This window comes from Canis aureus, chromosome 16, assembly GCF_053574225.1.
Source record: "Canis aureus isolate CA01 chromosome 16, VMU_Caureus_v.1.0, whole genome shotgun sequence".
NCBI classification, from domain to species: Eukaryota; Metazoa; Chordata; class Mammalia; order Carnivora; family Canidae; genus Canis; species Canis aureus.
In genome coordinates, this window is record NC_135626.1 from 56,883,308 (window position 1) to 56,905,939 (window position 22,632).

Consider the following 22,632-nt stretch of genomic DNA (forward strand, 5'->3'; position numbering starts at 1 on the left):
TGTCCCCAGGTGGCCCCGATGGTCCTTGGGGCCAGAGGGGGATGGGAGGTGCCTGGAGCAGCTCCTGCATGGGGCACCCACCTGCTGGCTCCTCGCCCTTCTTTGTAAGGGCTTCACTTTATGCACACCCACACCCAACCCACACGGTCACAGGGCCCCTGACTGAGCCAGGAGGCATGCTGAGGATCTGGGGAGCTAAGACTCATAATGGTAGAGGGTATGCAGCCCCCAGCACCAAGCCCCAAACATTGTGTTCCCCCAGCTACCCGCATCGGGATCCCTCATGTGCTGTTGTTAAGGATTCCTGGGCCCTACCATGGACTTCTAGAAGCACAATCTCCAGGGGGGCAAGGGTGAGGCAGGAGCCTGATTTTAGAAGAGTCCTTCAGGGTATCTTCACCCACTCTAGAGCTATTTCTCATCATGTGTGGAGCGTAAACAATACCCACACCTGGGTCTCACCCCTAGACCAAGGCTGGGGGTCAGGCTTCTGTATTCTCTAAAAGTGATGAAAATATATGCATCCAGGGTTGAGAGCAACTGCTTCAGAGTTTGAGAACCACTGGCTGTATCTTACCCAGGAAAGCAGGAAGCAAGAACCCGTGTCGGCTGGGACCTTTCGGGGTGCAGAGCCCCCAGGATCCAGTGAACCACCTGCTGCCAGGCCGGCTTGTGCTACAGGCTGGGAGGATGGGTCAGGGGGCCTCCATACTATACTTCCAGGGCTTGGAAGCCCAGGCTGCTGCACCAGGCCTGGCCAGGGAGTTCCTGGGCAGCCCAGGAGGGGAGCAGGTGGAAGCAAATGAGGCAATTAGAGAAGAGTTTGAAAGAGTAAGGGAGCCCCGGGAATGAACACCGGGCCAAACGCAGGTCATCTCCTCCAGCTGATGAAGGGGCAGAGGGTGGAGGTCAAAATCTTCAATCTGGACAATAGTTCCTGGAGGCCAGAGGTCAATGGTCTGGAGACGTGTTTGGTTAGGATCACTGGGATGGGATGCCACAGGCATCAGGGTGGGTGGGGTGGGGTAGAGGCCAGGGATGTTGCAAAATCCCCCAAAACAAAGAATGACCTGGCCCCAAACGTCCATAGTGCCCAGGCTGAGAACCCTGGTTTAGAGCAGAGCTGGCTTAGGTGATTGAGGAGGGGTGTGCTGGGATCAGGGTCAGGGTCGGGGGACGGCCCAGGCTGAGTGGGGTCCTGAATGAGGATTCTGAACCTGGCGCTATGAAAGGAGCCATTTCTGGAAATTGGGAGTCCAAAGGATCAAAGCACTGGGTGGGGTCTGTGGAGGATGAGCATGGTGGGTGGAGGCGGGTCGGGGTTGGGGGGAACAGGGGACCTGCTGATGTGGCCCTGGGAGGCCAGTTAGCCTGCAGTTAAGGGGGCTGGAAAGTCCCTAATGATCTGGGAACCAGGAGCCCGATCAGTCCCACCTCCTCGCCAGCACACCTGGAGGACAGACAAACCAGACCCTTGCCTTCAGGAGTTTCCAGCTCAGAGAAGGAATGGGGGCGCCCAACAGCAGAAACAAGATCCCAAGTGACAAATACAGGTTGGTTCCAGCTGGCTGGAGAGAGGCCCCAGTGGCCTGGGGGGCGGGGGGTAGCGAGAAGCCCCAGAGGGGGGGTTCCAAGAAGAAGGGAAGGCTGGGACCAGGGCAAGTGAGGCCCGCAGATGCCTCAGCCCACAATTTAAGGATGCTCGGCCTGCGGACTTCCGAGGGACCTTGCTCCTTCCCTCTCATTCCTCCCCCTGGAATGACTCATCTCCCCCCCGTCTGTGCACATGCTATTTCCAAATAAGTTCCAACCCCCTCAAAGTTTCTGCTCAGCGTCTCCGCTTCCTTTCCTGGCATGACTTCTCAAAGCTGGCCTGCACTCCCTGCCTTCACCATGTCCCTTCTCATTCACTTCTTCGACCTCGATTTTTATGACGGGAAGACATGCATCACATCACATCACATTGACCGTCTTAAGCTTTTTTAAGTGTACAATTCAGCGGCACTGAGCACATTCGAATTTGCCACAATCACCAGCTGCCTGTTTCTGGAGTGTTTCCGTCCCTCCAGACGAATTCTGCAATGATGAGGTGGTAAGGCCTCAGATCCCTTCCTCCAGCCCCTGGGGATCTCCGCTTTGCTCGCTGTGTCTGAGAAGTTGCCTGTTGGAGAGACGTCATGTGAGTGGAGTCGTGCCGTAGGTGGCCTCGGGGTCTGGCCTCCCCCACTCAACACCGTGTTTTAAGATGCCCAAATTCAAGCTTGACCTTCCTTCCCCCACCCTCATCGTGTCCATCCCCTTAGCCGTCAGCCCTCCCTGCCCTAAACAACCCCTAATATACTGTCTGTCGATGGATTTGCCTGTTCTGGACATTTTGTATAAATAGAATCACACAACGTGGGATCTTTTGTGACCGGCCCCTGCCATTCAGCGCGGCGTTACCAAGGTGTGTTCATGCTCTGGGGTGTCAGCGCTTCATCCCTTTCTGTGGCCAAATGATGTTGCATCACATGAATGGACCACGTTGTTTTTTGTTCATCCGTTCGTCCATTGAGGGACATTGGCGTTGCTTCCACCTTTGGGCGACGGTGAACAATGCTGCTGTGAACGTGGGTGTGCAGGTGTTTGCGTGGACATGTGTTCTCGCTGCTCCCGGGTGCGAGGCTCGGGGAGGGACCTCGGGCCATGGCGGAGCTCCCCATCCGACCACTTGGGGAGCTCCAGATTGTGGTCCAAAGCGGCTGTCCTGCCTCCACTCTAGTCTCTTTCAAATCTACTCTTCGCAGAGCAGCTGGTGTGATCTTTAAAAATAAACTTCAAATCATGTTTCTTCCTTCTTTTAAAATCCTTTGATGACTCCCCGCTATTCTTAAGATTCAATCCAAATGATTGACGGCAGCCCGCACCCCTGGGCCGGGCACTGCCTGCACCCCTGGGTCGTGCGGCTCACTCCGGCTTCCTCCCTGCTGCCCCGCAGACCTGGCATTGTCCTTCCGAAGGCGTCCTAATACCTCCCTCTCCCTCCAATGCTCCTGACACGCATTAGTCTCGGTGGCTGCAGTAACAAAACACCACATACTGGGTGCCTTAAAACAGCAGAGGTTGGTCCTCTCACGGTTCCAGAGGCCAGAAGGCTGAACCCGAGGTGTGGGGAGCCTCACCTTCTCTCTGAAGGCTCCTTCCTTGTCTCTTCCAGCTTCCAGTACTTGCCAGAAACTCTTGGCATTCCTTGGCTTGCGGCGGCACCGCTCCGATCACTGCCTGCATTGTCTCATGGCCATCTTCCTGCCATCTTCCTTTGTGCATGGCACATCTCTTCTTACGAGGGCACCAGTCATATTGGATTGGGGGCCCACCCTATTCTGGTATGACCTCATATTAACTGATTACATCTGCAATGGCCCTATCTCCAAATAAGATCCTATTCTGAGGTTCCAGGAAACAGGCATGGGGGGGGGGGAACGTTATTTAACCTAGGATACCCCGTCCCTCATGTTTCAGCTCAAATTCCACCCTCTTCCCACTCACCCCCAACCCCAGTCGTCCTTTCCCACAGTACCTTTCTGACTCCTTTTCGGCCCCTCCACCTGCTATAATGAGGGTTGGTTTTTTTGCTTCCTTACTCATTTCCCCTACTGATGTGCAAGTGCTCTGGGCAGCCTCCTGGTCTACCTTACTCATCACCCTAATGCTGAAATCCACTGCCTGATCCAGTGCAACTTTTCAGGAAGGAGGAAGGAGGAAGGGAACACCAGGTCGGCCACAGGAGGAAGCCCGGACACAATCCAGGCAGGGGCCCGTGAGCAGCCTCCCCAGTGCGTGGGTGGTGACCCCTGATGCCCCAGCCCCTGGTGCACCCGATGGTACCTACATCCCATCTCAACAGCCTCAGTGCCAGTGGCAGCCCTCAAGGGCAGGCTCCGGTCGTCCAGTGCCCGCTGCGCCACGCTGCACACGGATGCCAGATGGGTATTGAGAACACATGTGCGTAACTACGTGGGAGCCACCGTCTGAACTCCCAAGAGAGCAAGCCTCTCTCTGAGGCGTCAGTGGAACGAGAACGAGGCTCTACCAAAGCCCCTCGCCAGCATGAGGTCTGAGTCGATCCAAAAGCACAGGCACAGACGGGGGTCTGGTCCCGTCATCGCAGGCCACTTGGACCTTGGTGCTGAGGATGCCCCAGAGGCACGGTGCTGTACCTAGCACGGCGGTGCTCTCCGTCTCCTGGCTGCCTGCCTTCCTCTGCCCCTTCCGCGATGTAGGCGATGTGGAACTGCATGTGGCAGGGAATCTGCAGCCTCAGGGAGGCTGGGGCCGAATAGCACCCGCTCGGTGAAGTGATGTCTGGCGCCTGGCATCCTGTGGCTGCTCTTGGGTTTGAGAGTACCTGCCAACAGAGCGGAGACGGGAAGCCAAGGTGCAAGACTGCAAACGTGGCTCCGTTTCTCCCGTCTCCCTATCCCCTCAGCCTTCGCAGTGTGACTTCACAGCAAGAGACGGGGTCCACCTCCCACCCGTATGGCTTTGCCAGGGCTGCTGTGACAAAGGACCCTAACCTGGGTGGCTTCAACAACTGAATGTATTTTCTCACCTTTCTGGAGGTGACATGTCCAAAGTCAAGGTGTCAGCAGGGCCATTGAGGAGAGAAGCCATACCCTGCCTCTCTCCTGGCTTCCGGTGGCTGCCACCACTCCTTGGCACCCCAGTCTCTGCCCGCGACTTCGCATGGCTCTTTGTCTCTGTGTCATCTCTTCTTATAGGAACCCAGACATTGGATTTAAGACTCATCCTAAATCCAGGATGATCTTATCTGGAGAACCTTAAATAACTTCATTACACCTGCAAAGACCCCAATTCCCCAGAAGGTCACATTCTGAAGTTCCGGGTGGATGTGAATTTGGGAGGGACACTGTTTAACCCGCTACGCCACCCTTTGACTCTGGATGGCCTCGTGTCCTGCTCTGGCCAAGAAAGACAATGTGGTAGAAACCACAGTGTCCAGTTCTACAGCCATGAAGCCTCTGTGCTTGCTGGTCTGGCTTTCTGAACCTGAGGCCACCTGTGGACAAACCTGACCAGCCCACAGAAGATGACGCCTGACATGGAGTGGGGCCCCGGTCATTCCAGCTGAGCCATCCCAGACCGGCCAGCCATTAGCTTGAGCTCTGAGCTCAGAGAAGCCTGGTCCACAAGGAAGACGACCCAGACCAACTGATTCCAGCCCAAATTAGAAACCTGTCAAGTCCAGACTGAATAAATAAATGGTTGTTGTTTGAAGCCACCAAGTTTGGGATTGTTACCCAGCGATAGATGATGGATTCACAAGATGTGATTGGTTTGGGGCAAATGGAGGAAGGTGATGCCATTTCTCGGGCTATACCATCCTCTAGCGACCGGGCAGTCTGGACACCTTCCGAGCCAGCTCGGGAACAATAACCAAGTCTACTGAATTCCCCAGCATGTGCAAACCACGACTGCTCCTAGCACCCTTTCATGGTCCCCTTCACCTGGAGCCATACACATGGTGGTGCCTCACGAAGGCATGGAGGTGGTGGTGGTGACAATCCTGATAGAAGCCACCATCAAAGCCACCAAGATTCAGGAAAAACATGAGCAACTGCCCACCAGCCTCCCGGTTAACTGGCTGCCTCTCCATCTTTAGGAGTGTGAGAAGAGGAATATTCCTTCTATACCTCAAAGTCACATGGAAGCCAAGAAGTTGCCAGTTTGAAATCCCAGAGATGGGCGCCCACCCCGCCCCCCCGCCCCTCAACCTGGCCAGGGCCCAAGAGCCAGCCATCTGCGGGGGCCTCAAACATGCTGGCTAAAATTAATCACTTGCCTTGCAAGGGTACTTATTTTCTCCTTTATACCTGGAGAGAAATGGGCCATGAACTGGAAATTTCCAGAGCAGCGGGCTGAACTTTTTGTCTGAATGGGAACAACTTTCCTTTAAAGTGCAACCATCGGTACTGTTCAATTCCACCATTAAGGGACAATGGCCAATTTTCTGCGGACCCGGAATGTCGGTTTCGTCTAAAGAGTGAGCGTGTGGGGAATTTACTAACCTGGCTGTGATTGCCCATGAAAACAGGTTATTTAACAGGATTTAAATACTGTGCTCTGAAGCTCAACAGCAGCGCGGAGGCAGCTGGAGGATTGGAGTAGCATATTTCCCTTCTAGCTCTTAATGAGAGAAGGCAGGAAAGCGAGAGAGACAGGAAAGAACCAGAGCCAAAGAGATGGGCGGGACGACCCCAATCAAGAGAGAACACCTGCTCTTTTTAAGGGGATGGTGAAATCCGTGTGCCTTCATTCCATCACTTTTTCACTAGTTTCAACAAGTGTTTATTTGTGTTTTTTTTTTTTTTAAGGATCAGCTGGGCTCAAGGCTCTCAGATGGTATTAAGCCAAAGCGGATGAATACCAATCTTTGTGGGCTTCCTGGAGGAGACATTTAGAGCCAATTCTTAAATGAATTATTTTGATGCTTCTGCTGCTTGTTCCCTACCGACCTCCTGCCTCCGCCTACCCTGCTGGCTTGCCAAATGAAGGAATGAATAGAAGATGAGCATTAGTGTCAGGAGGCCGGCTCTACCTATACGGACTATACTCTCGGGTTATGGTATAGCCTGGATTTTCTCATCTCTAAAAAGGGGACTGGGGACACCTGGGTGGCTCAGTGCTTGAGCATCTGCCTTTGGCTCAGATCGTGATCCTGGAGACCCGTGATCGAGTCCCACATCGGGCTCCCTGCATGGAGCCTGCTTCTCCCTCTGCCTGTGTCTCTCCCTCTCTCCGTGTCTCTCATGAATAAATCAATAAAATCTTCAAAAAATAAAAAGGGGCTCATTATGCCTACCTCATAGGATTGTTTTCAGAATAGACCAAAATTGTAGGTAAAGCTTCTGGCATGCTACCAGGCACACATGGGATGTCAGCAAGAGTCGGTTTCCCTTCTTTTCCCAATCAGCCTTTGCCAGGCTGCATTACCCCATTTCTAAAAGTGTGCCTAGGATTGTGTCCCTTCCCTCTACCAAGTTCGGGGGTGCCTTTGCCCTTAACAGCACTGTATGGCGGCTCGGAGTGAGGCCAGGGTCAGGCTTCCAGATTTGGATCTTCTCTCCGGACTCACCTGCTGTGAGAGATGTTCAGTGAGACACTGAGCCCCCTTCATTTTCTCAGATTCACATTTAACACACAGCACGTGCTTCACGGGGCCGTGAGGGTCGGGTGAGGCCAACCCCATAGGACCGTGTTCCCAGGGGCCTGGCACCTAGTATGTGTTCAAGAAACGAAGCTGCTGCCCACCGTCGTTAGGAACCGTGACCGCGAGTGCAGTGTTTTCCCGGAGGACGGCAAGTCTATTCTACACCTGCCATCGGCACGGAGATCTTTGTTCTTACTTGAAACGCAGAAGCGATGACAACCCTGCCCAAGCCCACCCCAGGGAGGCTGCTGGCCGCGTCCCCTGCCGAGCCCTGCAGCTTCCAAGTGGAGAGACTTTTTTACATCCACATGTAATTTGCCCAATTACTCCATCTGCTCACAACTTAGTCGGCCCCTCCAATGCACACAAAGAGCCTTTGAAGACGGACTGTACTGGGTGAGGAAACAGAAAATGCTCAATTATCTATACAAATGGCAGGGAAGAAACTCTCTTTCCTATTTGGCTCAAGAGTGTATTATATGACCGTTTTCTACCGCAGCTTTACCTCTGCCTTCTGTTTGGTTTGCTCTCATTTCAAAATGACTTTTCCCTTCCTGCAAAAGCACTGCCTGAGGTGGACAGGGGGAGCTGAAACAGGAGAGGGCAGGACGCAAGGATCGGGGAGCAGTCTGATGCCCCAACCACACCTCTTCCAAACCCCGGACCAGGATCCACGCACGGCCTGCGGGGATCTGTGAGCATGTGCACGTGTCGAGGATGGCAGTGGACACCACGGCTGGAATATTGGCATTTCGAGGGTCTACGCGCACAAAGGAAAAGAATTCTTGAAATCAGAGCTACGCTATGAAAATCCAGGGTGTATGGCAACCATTATAAGTCCGGGGAATCTAATCTCGAATTCTAAATTTGCTGCAAAACAGAAAAATCAGTGGCAGTCTCCAGGCGCCCACGGAGAGCTGGGCTTTGCCATCAGACGTGACATTCTCTTTTCGTGTCACTCACTGCCCTGACCATCAATTATTTGCCACTATTATTTATTAATTAAGTGTCATTAATTATGGACACGCATTTGCCTAATGGGTGTCACCCCAGCTCTATGCTCTGTGCTGAGCTCATGATAGCAAAGGCTGTGAAGTGTCACGCACTTAGTAGATTCTCGGCACATTTGCCAAATGAGTGAACAAAAGTGTGTTCTTGGAAAGTGCTCTTTATCTCGGAAGGAAGCGGGCAGCAGAGTCAGGGCCAAGAAACCCCATTGTCCGGCTGAACCCATGAGTGGCACTCTCTGCAACCCTGGCTGCCACACTGTAGGCATCCAAGGGCTGTGGATTGGGGTGGAGGCATAGCGTGGCCTACCCCGAACCCCACCGCCAGGCACACTCAGAACTCCATCTGTCTCCTTCTTCTGGTTCCAGCGATGGAATCCGATGTGTTACAGAATCCAGAATGTGGTGAGAACCAGGAGTGTGGGCTCTGGTTGGGAAGACCGCCCACCCACTGCCCCGCCGCTCAGACCTCAGCCAGCCAGCAGGGATCGTGGTCTCAGCCCCAACCTTCTCCCCTGTTATTTCTCCTTCCTAGTCCCCGGTTCACACTAACACCTTTGCTCCCTCCTGAATTTCCAACCTCCCCTGTGTCAAGCCCCCAGCAAGAGGTATGGGTCTCTCTCAATAGCAAATCTCCCACCCGCCCCATGCTGGGGACGGATGGGGAAAGACACGGTGGATCTTGAACGCGGGCTGGGGAGAGGAAGGAGGGAGAACAAAAATGCATAGATTCACAAGGGAAAGCAATTATATTGAAACACGGCTATCAAAGTATTAAAAAAAAATCTGTAGCAATTTGTAGTTTAAAAGCCGAATACATGGTAATTCATGTGCTCTTTTATTAACACATTAAAAAACAAGATCTAGCTACCAGGCTAATAACTATCATAATTTCAAAGTAGTGATGAGCATAAACAATATTTTGAGATATCTGCCACACTGTAATATGATATGAAAATATCTGTGTTTTCTGTTGGTGCAAAAGTCTCAAATGCCGCTGCTGTTCTGTGGTTTGTCACCTGTACTCGTAATTAAAGGAAACGCTACATTTTATTGAAGGTTAATGGAAATAAGGATGTATATTTTTCCCCATTCAAGTTCGCAGACCCCTCCCGCCCCCCTAATTCTTATCGAGGGCTCCAAGATACAAGCCCACCTCAGGTGAGTTGATCTTTTGTGGTTCGTGCACGGTCTCCTTTGTGACAGAGAGAGAGCGCCTTTAGCCTTGGGAGGCCCCAGGAGGTCTGGGTGGGGCTGGAGAGATGACCATTCCCATCATGGAAGAATGAGTGAACTCCCCGGGTTATGGTTTATCTGCTCGATTCAAAATAGTTACCAAGCACCTGAGGATAAAGACACCAGCTGCTCGGAGCTCCAGTCTCTACCCAGCAATACAAATGTCTGTTCTCATAAATCCAGGGCCACAAGCAGACAGTGTGAGAGGGGCCTCCCTCCGGATCTGCCTCTATCAGCTCTCTCATTGGCCCCCCGGGGCCCTCTCTACCTGTGACCAGCCGCATCCCAGGGGCTGCCAGAGGGGGGATATGCTTGCGTCCTCTTGCAATCTTCTGCAAGCCACGCCTGGGCCTGGGTCCCAGAGCCCTCAAGCCCTAAAGGCTCAGTGTTGGAGGAGACCTCAGCCTTCTCAGGCCAGCCCCATCACTTTACACCCAGGCACGCTCAAGCTCTGGCATGTCAGGATACTGGCCCAGCCCACCCAGGTAATGGCGGGCATAGGCTCGGAAACGTATTTCGTGGCTTCCCACCCACCCCGGGCTCCTTCCACTCTGCCTCTGAGAAACCAGGGAGGCTCCTGAAGCCTGAGACTTGTCTGAGCTGGTTTCCTCTCTCTGCTCACCGGCCTGATCCATCACCTGGAGTAGTAAAATTCATAGCATTTTCAGGCCCCCTCTCAGCCTGCTCCAGACACAGTCCTATTGCCAGCCTCCCCCTGGCTCTAAGCCACCATGGGGGAGGACAGAAAGTTCCACCCCCTCTCCAAGGTGGAAGGGGCAGGGGCAGGAGGAGCCCAGAGACAAGGGTCTTCTCCATCAGCACCTTCTTTGCCTGGCTGTCAGCCTCACCCAGCCCTCCACCCTGCGTGAACCAGCTCTCCAGCTGCCCCCCTCCACGGGCTCCTGAGGAAGGGTGGGTGGACACAGGTGTCAAGGACAGTGCGGGAGACAAGCAGTCTGCCTGGCAAGAGTGCTGGGCACTCAGGGTCCAGGAGCTGGAGGGGGGTGGGAAGTGGGGGCGGTGCCAGGGAAGCTTGGCAGGGCGCTGGAGCAGAAGGATGGAAGGGTAAGAGGACTTCCAGGCGGTTGGGCATGTCACATAATTACAGGAGAAAAATTAGGCCAGAGCCTGGCTCTCTCTGCCTCTGTCTGAGTGATCATCGCCCTTATTATAAAGCAACTAATTATTAGCCTGGTTCATTAGCAATTATAAATCTCTAACTCCAGAACTTCATTAAAAAAAATGACAAGTTAGCACTTAATTATTTTTCCAACTGCCTGGATCATGCACGGTTAACACACCCAGTCCCCATCATTCTTAGGAGCACTGCTGGCTCTCAGGTACTTGGGGACCCGTCCCTGCTTTGCTCCCCACCCAGAAACCTGGGTGTCCCGGCACGGTTATGATCAAACGCCCTAAATGGAGACGTGGCGGTGAGCTCTCCTCTCCTTCTGCTTCCCAGTAAAAATAGAAACAACACATTTACTGAGCATTTCTGAGTGCCAGGTGTTTGGCATGACTTGTCACATTGAAGTCTCTCCGTAACCGTGTGGAGCTGGTATTGTTCATCTCCGCGTTCCTGACGTAGAACCTGAGGTCATGATGCCTGTCCTGTGTGTATAGGTCACAAGAGGCCAGGCCGGGTTATGGCCCAGGTTGGCCTGACTCCAAATCTGTACCTTTCACCTCTGCTGCTTGTTCAGCCATAGCTCTGTGATGGGAAGACTGGCTCCGACGAAGGAAGGGCCCTGGCTAGGGGATGGCCGGGACCCTCTACATCTAAATGCTCCCTAAGGCCTACCTGGCGAGGGAAAGCTAACCCAGGCAAATAAGTTATAAGGCTCGAAACCAGAGAGCGTTAACAAATACTAGTAAGTCCCACCAGGATGCGGAGCTGAGTCTAGAGGGTTTCATGAATGAAGTTCATTTCTCTCATCTCAGACCCAGGAAGGCTTCCCGAAGGAGGCGGACCCTCCGAGTCAGGGCCAGGTGAATAAGCAGATCAGCGAAATCGCAGGGAGGGTGGGATGAAACCTTTGATTAGCAGCTTGGGGGAGCAGCGAGGGGGCACAGCTGAGTAGCAATAATCATGAGACCGCGCTCTAAGGTGGTTGGTTACCTGCGGGGCTTATGCATCCCTGAGAAGCATGTAAGTCTGGGCTCAGAGACAAATTACCGAAACAGTCTGGATGTGGGCTGACCCCCGCCGTGAGGCATGCCTCAAATGCTCTGCAGGCACCGACTGATTTAACTTTCACACCAACCCAAGTATCATCCCCGTTGTGCAGGAGGGGAAACTGAGGCATGGGTCAGTGGTCATGTGTCCTGGGAGTAGGGGGGTCAGGATTTGAACTAGCTGGCCTGGCTCCAGGGTCCCCCGATCTTAACCACCAAGCTATACTGTGTCTTGGTGATGAAACTGAGCCCCGCCTAGAGGGTGGGAGGACAACGGAGGAGGCTTTCATGGCAAAACCCTGGCTTCATGTGGTGCTGACACGCACTGAGGTCTGGCCAGCGTCCCCGCGCGCCACCACTGGAGCCTACTCCCCTCCCATGGGATGTTCCTTGGGACAACAAGGAGACCCAGCAAGAGAAGTGAGCTCCTGGGGTGAGACCCTCCCTGAATCTGAAGCACCCCTGGGGGCCCATGAAGACATGGAGCACAGCATCCTCTGTTGGCCGCTGGGAACATGCCCCCAGAGAAGCCCAAGCCAAAAGGAAGCTCAAGTTAATGGGCCTCCTGGCCCAATATTCCTCTAGGGAGAAGCTCCAAGGAACTCATGGCTTTGAGAACAAGGAGCAAGTGGAAAAAGGGATAAAGATGAGCTGACTCCACTGATCCTCAAAGGCATCTCTCAAGTTCAGGACTGACAGCCTAGGAAGGCATCCTGGAGTCAGGTCACCCAGGCCGGGGATGCAGGACATTCTTGGCAAAGCAGAAACTTTGTTTCCTAAGCATGAGGACTGAAGGAAGGGTCAAGTGTGAGCCCCGTTGGGTGGGGCCGGCGGTGTGGTGGTGACAGCTGAGCCGTAGAACTTGGCAAGCAGCACAGATGTGATCTTTGAGGGTGAAGGCAGCACCAGGGGGCTGAGAACCACAGAGCACGTTGACCCAGTCAGGATCAGCCAGGAGGGTCAAGGTGCTAATGGGTTGCCTCTCCTCTTAGTGAGCTCCCCGGCCACCAAGGTATTCAAGAGAGGCTGGGGACCCTCCCTCCCTAGCCCCCCCCCACTCCCCAGTGGCAGGAATCAAGCATGAGATAGGGGTAAGACTACATCATGATAACCCACAATCTGATGAGGTGGGTCCCATCCTGAGCCCATTTTCCCCGAAGGCACAGAGAGGTTAGGTAACTACTCAAGATCACACAGGGCCAGTGCTTCCTGCGGGCTGACCCTGACTGTATGGCAACCCTCTGTATGGCAACCCCATACCGGACTTGAAAGGCTTGACCGGGCCTAAGATGCTTGGGTTCTGTTAGAAGGCCCCCCACCGTCCAGAGAGGCTGGAGTTCCTCGCCGCTTCCTCCGCTGGCCAGGGTGGCCTCACCCGGAGAATCCAGAGGGCATTCCCTGGCTCAGGGCAGGTCAGAGGGGAGCCAGGCTCTGTGCTCCTGGGCTCCTCCCGGAAGCTTGCAAGACATTCCCTTCCCACTGAAGACCGTGCACCCTGCACACTCCCCCCACCAGCCACCCGTGCTGTCAAGTAGGGTTTACAGAAGCCTCGGCAGGTGATGCCTTCCTGTCTGGGAACAGCACCTCTCAGCAAACTGACAGGTAATTGGCCCCTAAATCCCCCAGGAGACACGAGGAGGATGAGGAAAAATTACGGCTGTGGAACTGAGTCTTAAAAACTATATCACCTTTGCTGACAGCGTAATTACTCCTTTTTCTTGAGATTTAGTGCAGATCTCCAATCCTTAAACAGTTGAGGGAGATTTTAAGGGCTCTTTATTTTCCGTTCTCTCCTTCCCCTCAGTCTACGGAAGCTGGATTCCCTGCCCTGGCCAGGTTCTCGCCTCTCCTAGGAAGCAGAATGACCCTGCCTGGCCGTGCGGAAGGCCACCCCGGGAGGGGACGGTGGAGGGACCAGGAGGAGGGGCCTTGAGGCAGGATTGACTGGTTGGGTCATCCTGGGGCAGGAAGCCTCGAAGTCCTGAATGAGCCCTGGCCACTTATTTGCACATAAAGGGAGGTCCCTGGGCTTCCAGGGGCGCTCCCCTATGGATGATGAGGCCGAGGCCCATCCATGGCCCCTGGGTCTGCCGCAGAGGCCACCGGCAGATAGGTCCATCCTCCGACCCCCCCCCCCCAACTGCAGGATGAACCCCAGGTCCCTGCAGCGCTAACCCTCTCACAAACGCATGTACCCCCTCATGAGATTTCCTTCCTCCCCATTTCACAACCCCTACCCTTACCTACTTCCTGGGTCAGCCCCTTAATAAACCACCTGCTCCCCATCCTCATCTCAGGGCCTGTTTTTGGGGAAACCCAAGCTACTGAAGGCCCCCTCTCCCACAGCCTGGCCAGAGTGCTGGATGGGCACTGACTTCTGTTTGGAAGAGGGTGTTCTCTGGATGAAGAGGGACAGTTTGGGTGGTCCCGGGGGCTCTGGTCTCACCAGCTGTGATGTCCTCGAGAGATGGTGGCCCTTCTCCCAAAAAGTAAGGAAAGGGGTTTAGGGACCTGAATTCTGGAAGGCCCAGGAGCGGTCACCCTTTCTTCTGCCTCTGGGTCTGTGTGCCAGGGTCCTCGGCGATCTTTACTAGGAGGGGAGATGCCTTCACTTCCCCTGGGCTGTGGGCCTGGGATTTGGGGTCCCTGACGAGCACAGTCCTGCTGCCCCAGAGTCCAAGGGGCTCAGGAATCAGAATGTGGGTTTTATCTTTCAGTGGCTGTCAGGACAGCAGTCCAAGAAGTGGAGGCAGAGTGTGGGTGCAGATAATCCTGGGCCGACACTGGCATGGAACCAGATCTCTCCTGCGATCCAGAGACTGCAGGAGGGTGAGGGTCCATCGCCAAAGGCCAGTTCAGGGGGACAAGAAAGCATGCCAGGGCCAACAGATCCAAGCCAGCTCGAGAAAGCATGGTTGACAACTCCCGCGCGCCAAGGTTGGCACTAGACTTGGCACCAGACTCGGGTGCTCATGGAGACACCTCGGGGAAGCAGGAGCTGAGCGGAAATCTCTGTTTCCCGAAGCAGGCAGGGCGGTGCCTGGGCTAGGGGGAAAATTCTTTGCACCCTTGGACCTTCCCAGCCTGGAATGTCCATCCAACAAGCCCCTTCCCAGCCTGGAATGTCCCCTGGAATGTCCATCCAACAAGCCCCCATCCAACAATGTCCATCCAAGGGGCCCTGGGGGTGACAAGTAGAAGCTGGCTGCCCAGTCTCAGCTCTCGTGGCATTTTTTTTTAAAGTAGGCTCCGTGCCCCTAGGGTGGAGCCCAACGTGGGGCTTGAACTCACGATGCTGATATCAAGCCCTGAGCTGAGATCAAGAGTCAGGATGCTCAAGGGACTGAGCCACCCAGGTGCCCCTCCTGTGACATTTCCATGTGATCTCATCACTAGCAGCCTCCCCGCCTCATCAAGCCCCCTCGACACTGCCCTCCAACAGCCCCTCTCCTGGGGGAGAATGCCAATAACCGATCTTTACGGAGTGCCTCCTGTTTACCTGGCAGCGTTCTGACCATTTTACATCTATTAATCACTTGGTCCTCCAAGCAGCCCCCGAGGAAGGGGCTGCTTATTATCCCTGCTTCACAGAGGAGGAAGCGGAGACATGCAGAACCCACTCACTTCATGGCAGAGACAGGGTAGGGACTCAGGCGGGCAGGATCCAGGGTGGGCTTGTAACCACTACTAGTCTACACGTCCTTGGAAAGGATCTCTGAACTCAGGACCAGGATCTTGGAAATCGGCGTCATCGCCCCCCTCCCTTGGCTGCTCTCTGCTTAGATGGGGGTTACTTTTCCCTGGGTGGGTGCGATGGTTCATCCTGTGTAGGCTTGCCTGGGCCACAGGGTGAGGCAGTGGGAGGTGGAGGCGGTGGAGGATGCCCAGACATCTGGTCAACCATCATTCTGGGTGTGTCTGCGAAGCTTCTCCGGGTGAGATTACCATTTGAATCAGTAGACTGAGTAAAGCAGATGGCCCTTCCTGATGGGGGTGGGCCTCATCCAATCCACTGAAAATCTGAATAAGACAAAAAGGCTGAATAAGAGGGGCCTCCTCCTGCCCGCCTGTCGGATCTGCAACATCAGCGATTCCTGCCTTGAGACTCAACCGAAACACAGGGTCCTTCTGGTCTCCAGCTTGCTGCTCAAAGGCTGGAACGCACTCCATCGGCTCTCCTGGTTCTCGGCTTTCAGACTCAGCCCGCCACTACCCCACGTGTCCAGCGCGCAGACTCCAGGTCTTGGGAATTCGCAGCCTCCTCAATCGTGTGCGCTAATTCCTCATAATAAATCTCCCTATGCACACACTCACACACACACTCGTGTGTACACATGTATAACCGTACACACACTGTTGTTTGGTTCCGCAGGTTCTGTTTGCCTGTAGAATCCTCTGCAGAGTGCATGGGGGTTGTGTACTTTGCATCACGAGCCCCAAAGGTCTCTTCCTCGGGGCCCCCACCATTGCCCCGGTCGATGGAATGCCACTGGCAGAGGCCCGCCTTGGGGAGATGCGGTGGGAAGGTGCAGCCAGAGGTCTCCCTGGGGTTGACTTAAGTCTCTAGCACTGGACAGATCAGAACTGGAGAACACAAGTACAAATGGATTAATTTGCACTGTCCAGAATCCAAATCCCCTCCCTGTGTTTGGAGAAAAGTCCCCAGCATCGGATCTCAAAGTGCCAGGGACTCCCTTTGCCAGCCTCCCTTGCTCACAACCAGACTTGGCGATCAGAAGCACCCTTTTGGGATTTTGCATCTGGAGTTGGCCACACAGACAAGCAGGACGAGGGCAGAGTGTGTGGTGGTGAGGTGGGGGCATAGGGATGGGGAGTAGTCACCATCCGGTTCCCAGAGGACAGCCATTGTGTGGTGGCTTTGGTGGCACCCTGATTCCAATGCCCCTGGGGCTCTGTGGAGGTGGGTGGGGGATCCTCACCAGACCAGTCCCAAGGTGTGATGTTGGCCGCAGTTCTGGAAGCATCACCATGAAGCTTAGCTTGCTTTTTTTTTGCCGCTTAAACCAGCCAGCATCAGCCTCTGGAACCTAGAACACTGCCTGACGTAACCCACGTGGACCTGGCACTCAACATCTTACCCCGGTGATCTTCCACGGCTTCTGAGGCCAGTAGGTTTACGGCCCCAAAACTGAGGCTCTGAAAAGCTAAGTAATTTCCCCTGAGGTCACAGAGCTTTGGGGGGGAGCTAGTGTGCAAACTCTTAGTGGCTCAAGGCCTGCATTCCAACCTGCCATGATCCCCAGGCCCATTTCTCCCTGGACTCTTTCCCCATCCAGCAAGGGAAGTGGGGAGGAAGAGCCACTGTGCGGAGCTGGACCTGGGAGCCAAATCGTTTGTGAGCTGGATGCTTTCCTCCAAGCCTTCAATGAGGTGTCGGCACCTCCTTAACTCCAGCCGTGGCAAGAATGCAACCGTAATATATATTCACCAGCTGGAGATGAAAAGTGGCGCGATGCTTGGCCGTTAATCCTAAATCGGGCGCTCCACGTGGCATCTGACAAGCCTGCGTTAATGCAGAGGTGCATTAGTGCCACGGCGCCGGGAGTGGGCCCCAAAATCATGGCCAGGGCCACATTTCACCAGCTGCCCTTACGTCCCAATGGCTACATCAATATTTCGTGGCTGCCTCCGTGGCTGGTGACAGATACATTAATGAGTCGGCCCCGAGCTGCAGGACATGCACCCTGAGAGAAAACAGAGTTTAAGAGATTAAAGCACTCCACCTCCCTTCCCGCACCCCAGGTGGGCGAGTTGAAAGCCTCTTCCCTGGCGAGGGTGAGCGGAGACAGTCATTTTTCTGGCATTGATCCGTGGGTTTTTCATCTGCCAGGCACTTTGCAGGGAGCGGCCGGAGTGAGGAGTGTGCAAGATGAATCCGGAAGGCCCAGGAGGGGCCAGGTTCAGGGTATATGGATGCAGAGAGTGCTGCTGCTGGTGGGGGGGGGGAGGCGGGTGGCCACGGAGCACTGGTTTGTGAGTTTTACAGATCACTGGAGCCCCAGGGAGGTGGGAGAAGGAGGAAGCTGCAGGCCATGCACGGCCCCATGTGGCTGGAGTCAAGCCGAAGGTATCGAGGTCAGAGCATCCAGAAGCAGTCTGCATTCCAGGCACAGGCCCCCCACTCTGCGTCCCCACTGCAGCTCTCCATCCTGCCCGCCTCCGACCCCTCCGTGCCCACGCTCAGGGCTCATTCACTCCGCTGCTTACTGGGCCCCTCTCTTCAGACCTCTGATCTCTGACCCTCCTCACTGCCTCTGGCCAGTAGCTTGGGGTCCCCCCAGCAGGTGCCAGCTCTCTGGATGTGAGAGGCCACCCAGGGGGTCTGCTCCCCATGCTCAGGGGCCACCCAGCACCTCCGGAGCAGGGCTCACGGCTGCCTGGTCCCCCTCCCTCCTCTATCTCCTGCAGAAAGCCCTTTGGACTTCAGCCTGAGCGCACACACATTTGGTATCTGTCACTTCAAAGCGACAAGCCCCGGGCGGGTTACTTAGATTCTCCAGGCTTGGACTTCGTGGACAGTGCAGTGAGCGGTGGCCGCCTTGCAGAGTTGTAATGAGGTTCCATGAAACGGGGACAGAGTGACCGATGGATGCTGTTGCGTTGGCCAGACCGGAAGGTTGCAGGCTGTTTGCAGAGCTCCTCAGCTTCTCTCCGAACCCCAAAGGCTTTGAAAAGTTGAAGGAAGGGAGGGAGGGGAGGTGGCTTTCTCTGCTGGGGATCGGAAATTGCACCTGGGACAGACACAGCATGTATGGGACAGTGGGCGGCTCTTCAGTCTGGACGTCAGATCCACAGAAGCAGGATTCTGGAGCTGGAGGGGGCCTCGAGGATGTGGCCGTGCCCCCCCACCCAGGTGTGAAAGAGAGACACAGGCCACTTTCTCCAGGTTCCTGGGGACGGGGAGCCTCCATCGGACTTATTTGTCTGCTCTAACTGATCCCTAGCAGGCTCCCAGACGTTGGTTCACTCTCCCCTTCTGGGGAGAGTGTGTGTGCCCTAAAGTAGGCCAGGGAGGGCCGGGGGCCGCCCCAGGGACCTGGTGTTTGCCCTCGCCCATCTGAGAAGCAGCAATGGAAAGGCCAGAGAGATGCCCCTTACCCTGACCCCCACTCCAGGCCTGCTGCTCCCCGTGGTTCCGGAGGCCTCCGTCTTCCTCTCTGTCCTGCTCAGCCTTCTGCAGGCTCTTGAAGCCCAGAGCCAGATGCACCCAGGGCCAAATCCCACCACGTACTCCCACGTTACCTTGTGTAGGATCACGCCTTTTTTCTCTCGACTCTGAGGTAGGGACAATGACACCAACCTGCTGCGTGGCCCTGCAGAGAGGATTCAATGAATTCGTTTATGTCAAGTGCTTGGGATAATACTCGGGCCTGTAGGCGTGAGGCGTTACGATTCACGCCCAGCGACCTCTTGGAGACCATCCCTGCCCGAAGCCAGGCCCGGCTGCTGCTCTCGGCACAGGGAGGGAATGTTCTGCTGCTAATCTTAGTACCACCTCTGCCTCGCTGTGGGGCACAGGCTGGGCCCTGAGCATCCCCTTCCCGGAGCTTGCCGGCACCCCGGCCACAAGCAAGAGCAGGGCATGAAAGAGCCTCGTGTTCTTCAGGGAGAAAAAGGAGGATCAAAGTCAGCTTGCTATTATTCACCCTCCGCTAGGGAACCACTGTGGCAGACAATGTGGGAGGAGCAGGTGGGGAGCTCAGCGTCCCATGCCAGCCTCTGGGCAGGCAAAGGGCACTGCATTCCACCCTCCACGGGAACTAGTGTTTTGTCTTTCCCAGACTTTGAAGAACTTCCTCCTGAATCCATCAGGGTTCTGATTGAGGGAATGTTCTAGAAGGATATGGAGGTGCACAGAGTCGATGGGAGAATGTAAAAAAATACTTGGGTAAGTACGAAGCAAGGGGGTCCTGGAGGCCCGGGCGGCAGGATCCATCTGGCTGTGTCATTTCTGCCACCAAGGTCTCTGGACACAGCTGCTGTTCAAACAAATTCTAACTGGGTCTTCGTGTTTTCACTCCGAAGGTTGAGCCGGAATGTATGACTGGCCAAGCTGGGTCAACCGGCTTGGCCCTGGCTGTCGGGGTATGGTCACACCTGGTCACCCTGACTTGGCCCTGGTTATTGGGGGGAAGGAGAGGAGTGGGTGGAGCAGAGCTGTAGTTTGCACCCCTGCCCTCGATGTGGGGCTACCCCAGATGCACAAACTCTGCTGCTCGCCCTTGAAGCTTTCCCAAATCCTCCTCCCCAGTTCACCTGTGCTCCGCTCAGGGTCAGTGTCATTCTAGCAACTTCCCCGAGTCCTTTGCTCTAGGGCGGACTCTTTGAAACCTCCCCAGGGCGGGAGGATGGCAAGGATGGGCATTATTACAGAGCAATATTCTGAAGGAGAAGAGAGCCATTTGGGCAGGAAGATGGAGTCAGTGAATTTGGCTTGTCTCCTTGTAGTGGGGGCAAGATTGATGGTATTCATAAATACTCTCGGTGATCCTGAGCTCCGGAGCAGGCTGCAAATGGCTGTGAAGGAGTCCCTTTGACCTTCCCTCCACCCACCACCACCACCGCCGCCTCCCCCACCACCACCCACCCAGCCCAGACACCACCCCTTCTTTCCTATGTGACCCATTGTATGTATTTAATGGAGGAAATCCTAGGGGAAGTGGGCTCTGAGAACCTGCTACTGCTGAACATGGTGGGGACCTCAGTGTCCCCAAGCCCGACCCAACCCTTTCAAATGACTTTCCATCTTTCACCCAACCCCACTCTGAGGCGGGGGCGTCCCCCAAAATGCCTCCCTGGGGTGGCCCCGGGCTTCTAACTCCATCCCCAGCATGGAAGCCTGTCTCTCCCCACCACAACCCACACCCAGCACAGCCTGTCCTGTCCCCATTGACTGATGAGAATAATTGGTGCCCGTCCTCCACGGACCCTCTCTGTGTGGGTCTGCAGACAACGGATTTCACATTGATTTAAAGCCTGTGTCATGCTGGCTTAAAGAAAAATCTCCGCAGAAATTAACTAGTTTAACATTTGGGGGACACTCGGAAGAACCTGCGGCTCTCATTACAGAGGCTGCGCTGTTCCCCCAGGAGAGGAGTGGAGAGGAGAAGACAGGTGCCCGGGAAGTTTGGGCCGCTCCCCTGAGAAGGGCAAAGCCGACACTGCCATGTGACTTGCCCAAGGGCAACCAGGGCATCGCTGCACCGGCCTCTGAGCCCCCCGCTTCCGAGGCAGGATGAAAGTGGCCTCACTGGTGATTTGCTCTCTGCTCGCTCACGCCTCCAGCCAGCGGCCAGACAACCCCTGGCGCGTGCCCCAGTCTAGCTCTTACTCGTCCACGGCCTGAATTGTTTTGCCAGCTGCCCAGATGATCTTCCTGTGTCCAGGCTCTCCCTCGTCCCTCCACGCCGCGCCCCCTACACTGCCACAGGGCAATCTTCCCCAACACGTAGCAAACCAAGTCACCCTCTCGAAGAAAGCCCCGGAATGTCCCTATGCTGCCTGCAGGATACAGGTCCTCGCTGCCAAGTGAGGCATAAACTGCTCTTCTCTTGGTCCTGCCGAGGTCCCCAGCCCACGTCCAGTACTCCCCAGCTCCAGGATTTGGAGACTTGGCCACACTGATGTTTCATACGACCCCACATGCCCTGCCCTCTGCCCACAAGGCCCACTCGCTCCAGAGCTGCTGGCAAATTTGCCTCCCTCCCCAAACCCCGAAGGCCAATGCCAATTCCTTGGGGCCTCCTTCAGAAGGGATCGAAGCTCTCCCCTCCGTATGCTTTCTTACCTTCCTATACATTCGGTCCACGCACGTTTGGTCGCTGTTAATTTACACCTGAGGACTACGTGGGGAGCGAGGGCCAACAGAGGTGAGGCCCACCCCTGCACAGCGCCTGGCTCCCAGGCTGTGAAGGCGGCGCTGTGTTAAATCACAAAGGGCTCCCAAGGGGCTCTCCCTCTCCTGGGAGACAGGGTCTTCTGCTGTAGGGGGAGAAGGGGGTATCATTGTGGTGGCTTGTTCACCAGCAAGCCACGCTCAGCTCTTCAGTACGTATTTGGGGTGCAACTTTGTTAGGTCCCTTACATGCATCACTTCATCAAACCCCGCAGTTCTCGGCCTTACCTGGGAACCTATCAGGAATGCACATTCTTAAGTCTCTCCCCAGACCCACTGGCAGACTCTAGGGGAGGGCAGCCTGGCTGTGTTGAACAGATCCCCCAGGGAATGCCAATGCACATGTGGGGGATGGAGGCAGATTACGATCCCAATTCTCAGGGAGGGCACAGGCTCCTTCATATTGAGTAACTCATCCAGGATCCCACAGTGAGGCCAGGTCTTGACTGGGGCACGTGGTAGGCTGCATCATAGCCCCCTGAAAGATATTGTGGCCAAGTCAGACCCCAAACATGAGCTAATATGGAGAAAGCACCTTTGCAGATGTGAGCAAATTAAGGAGTTTGAGACTAGAGGATCCGAGATAATCCGGGCAAGCCCTAAATGCCATCGCAGCTGTCCTTAGAAACAGGCAGGGGAGCCTCAACTTCCATGAGGAAGGAAGGTGGTGTGAAGACCAGGTTGAAATCCAAGAGTTGGCAGCAGCCGCCAGTGACTGGAAGAGATGAGAAGGGACCCTCCCCAGAGCTTCCCAAAGGAACACGACCCTCCAACACCTGGATTTCGGACCCTGGCCTCCAGAATCGCGAGAGAATCATGGTGAGTTTTTACAGCAGCTCCAGGAAACGGACACACAGTCCCGGGGGGCTGGTGCTGCTCTTGGGGATTTGCTCAGATCCCACGATGAGGGAGCAAGGTGCTTGGTAAGGATCCCACCGAATGGGCCTTTCTTTCTGGCATCTTTCCATCCTGGCCAGTGGGTTCCCCAAGGGCAGGAAGTGGGACCTGCTTCTCTTTCTAATCCCCAAGCTTTTGTTGGGGACCTGATCCAGTGAATGTTCTCATCCTGGGGCTCAGACCACAGCTAG

General features: G+C 55.1%; 1 long non-coding RNA gene across 1 annotated transcript; it reads right to left on the reverse strand.

The window, feature by feature from the left end:
* Nucleotides 1-1,970: 1,970 nt before the first annotated feature.
* LOC144286957 (uncharacterized) lies at nucleotides 1,971-21,582 on the reverse strand. The gene is made up of 3 exons (XR_013354916.1): nucleotides 21,437-21,582; nucleotides 18,892-18,962; nucleotides 1,971-2,161 (listed from the first exon to the last, which is right to left on the reverse strand). It is a non-coding gene; the product is annotated as an uncharacterized LOC144286957 (long non-coding RNA).
* Nucleotides 21,583-22,632: the final 1,050 nt, after the last annotated feature.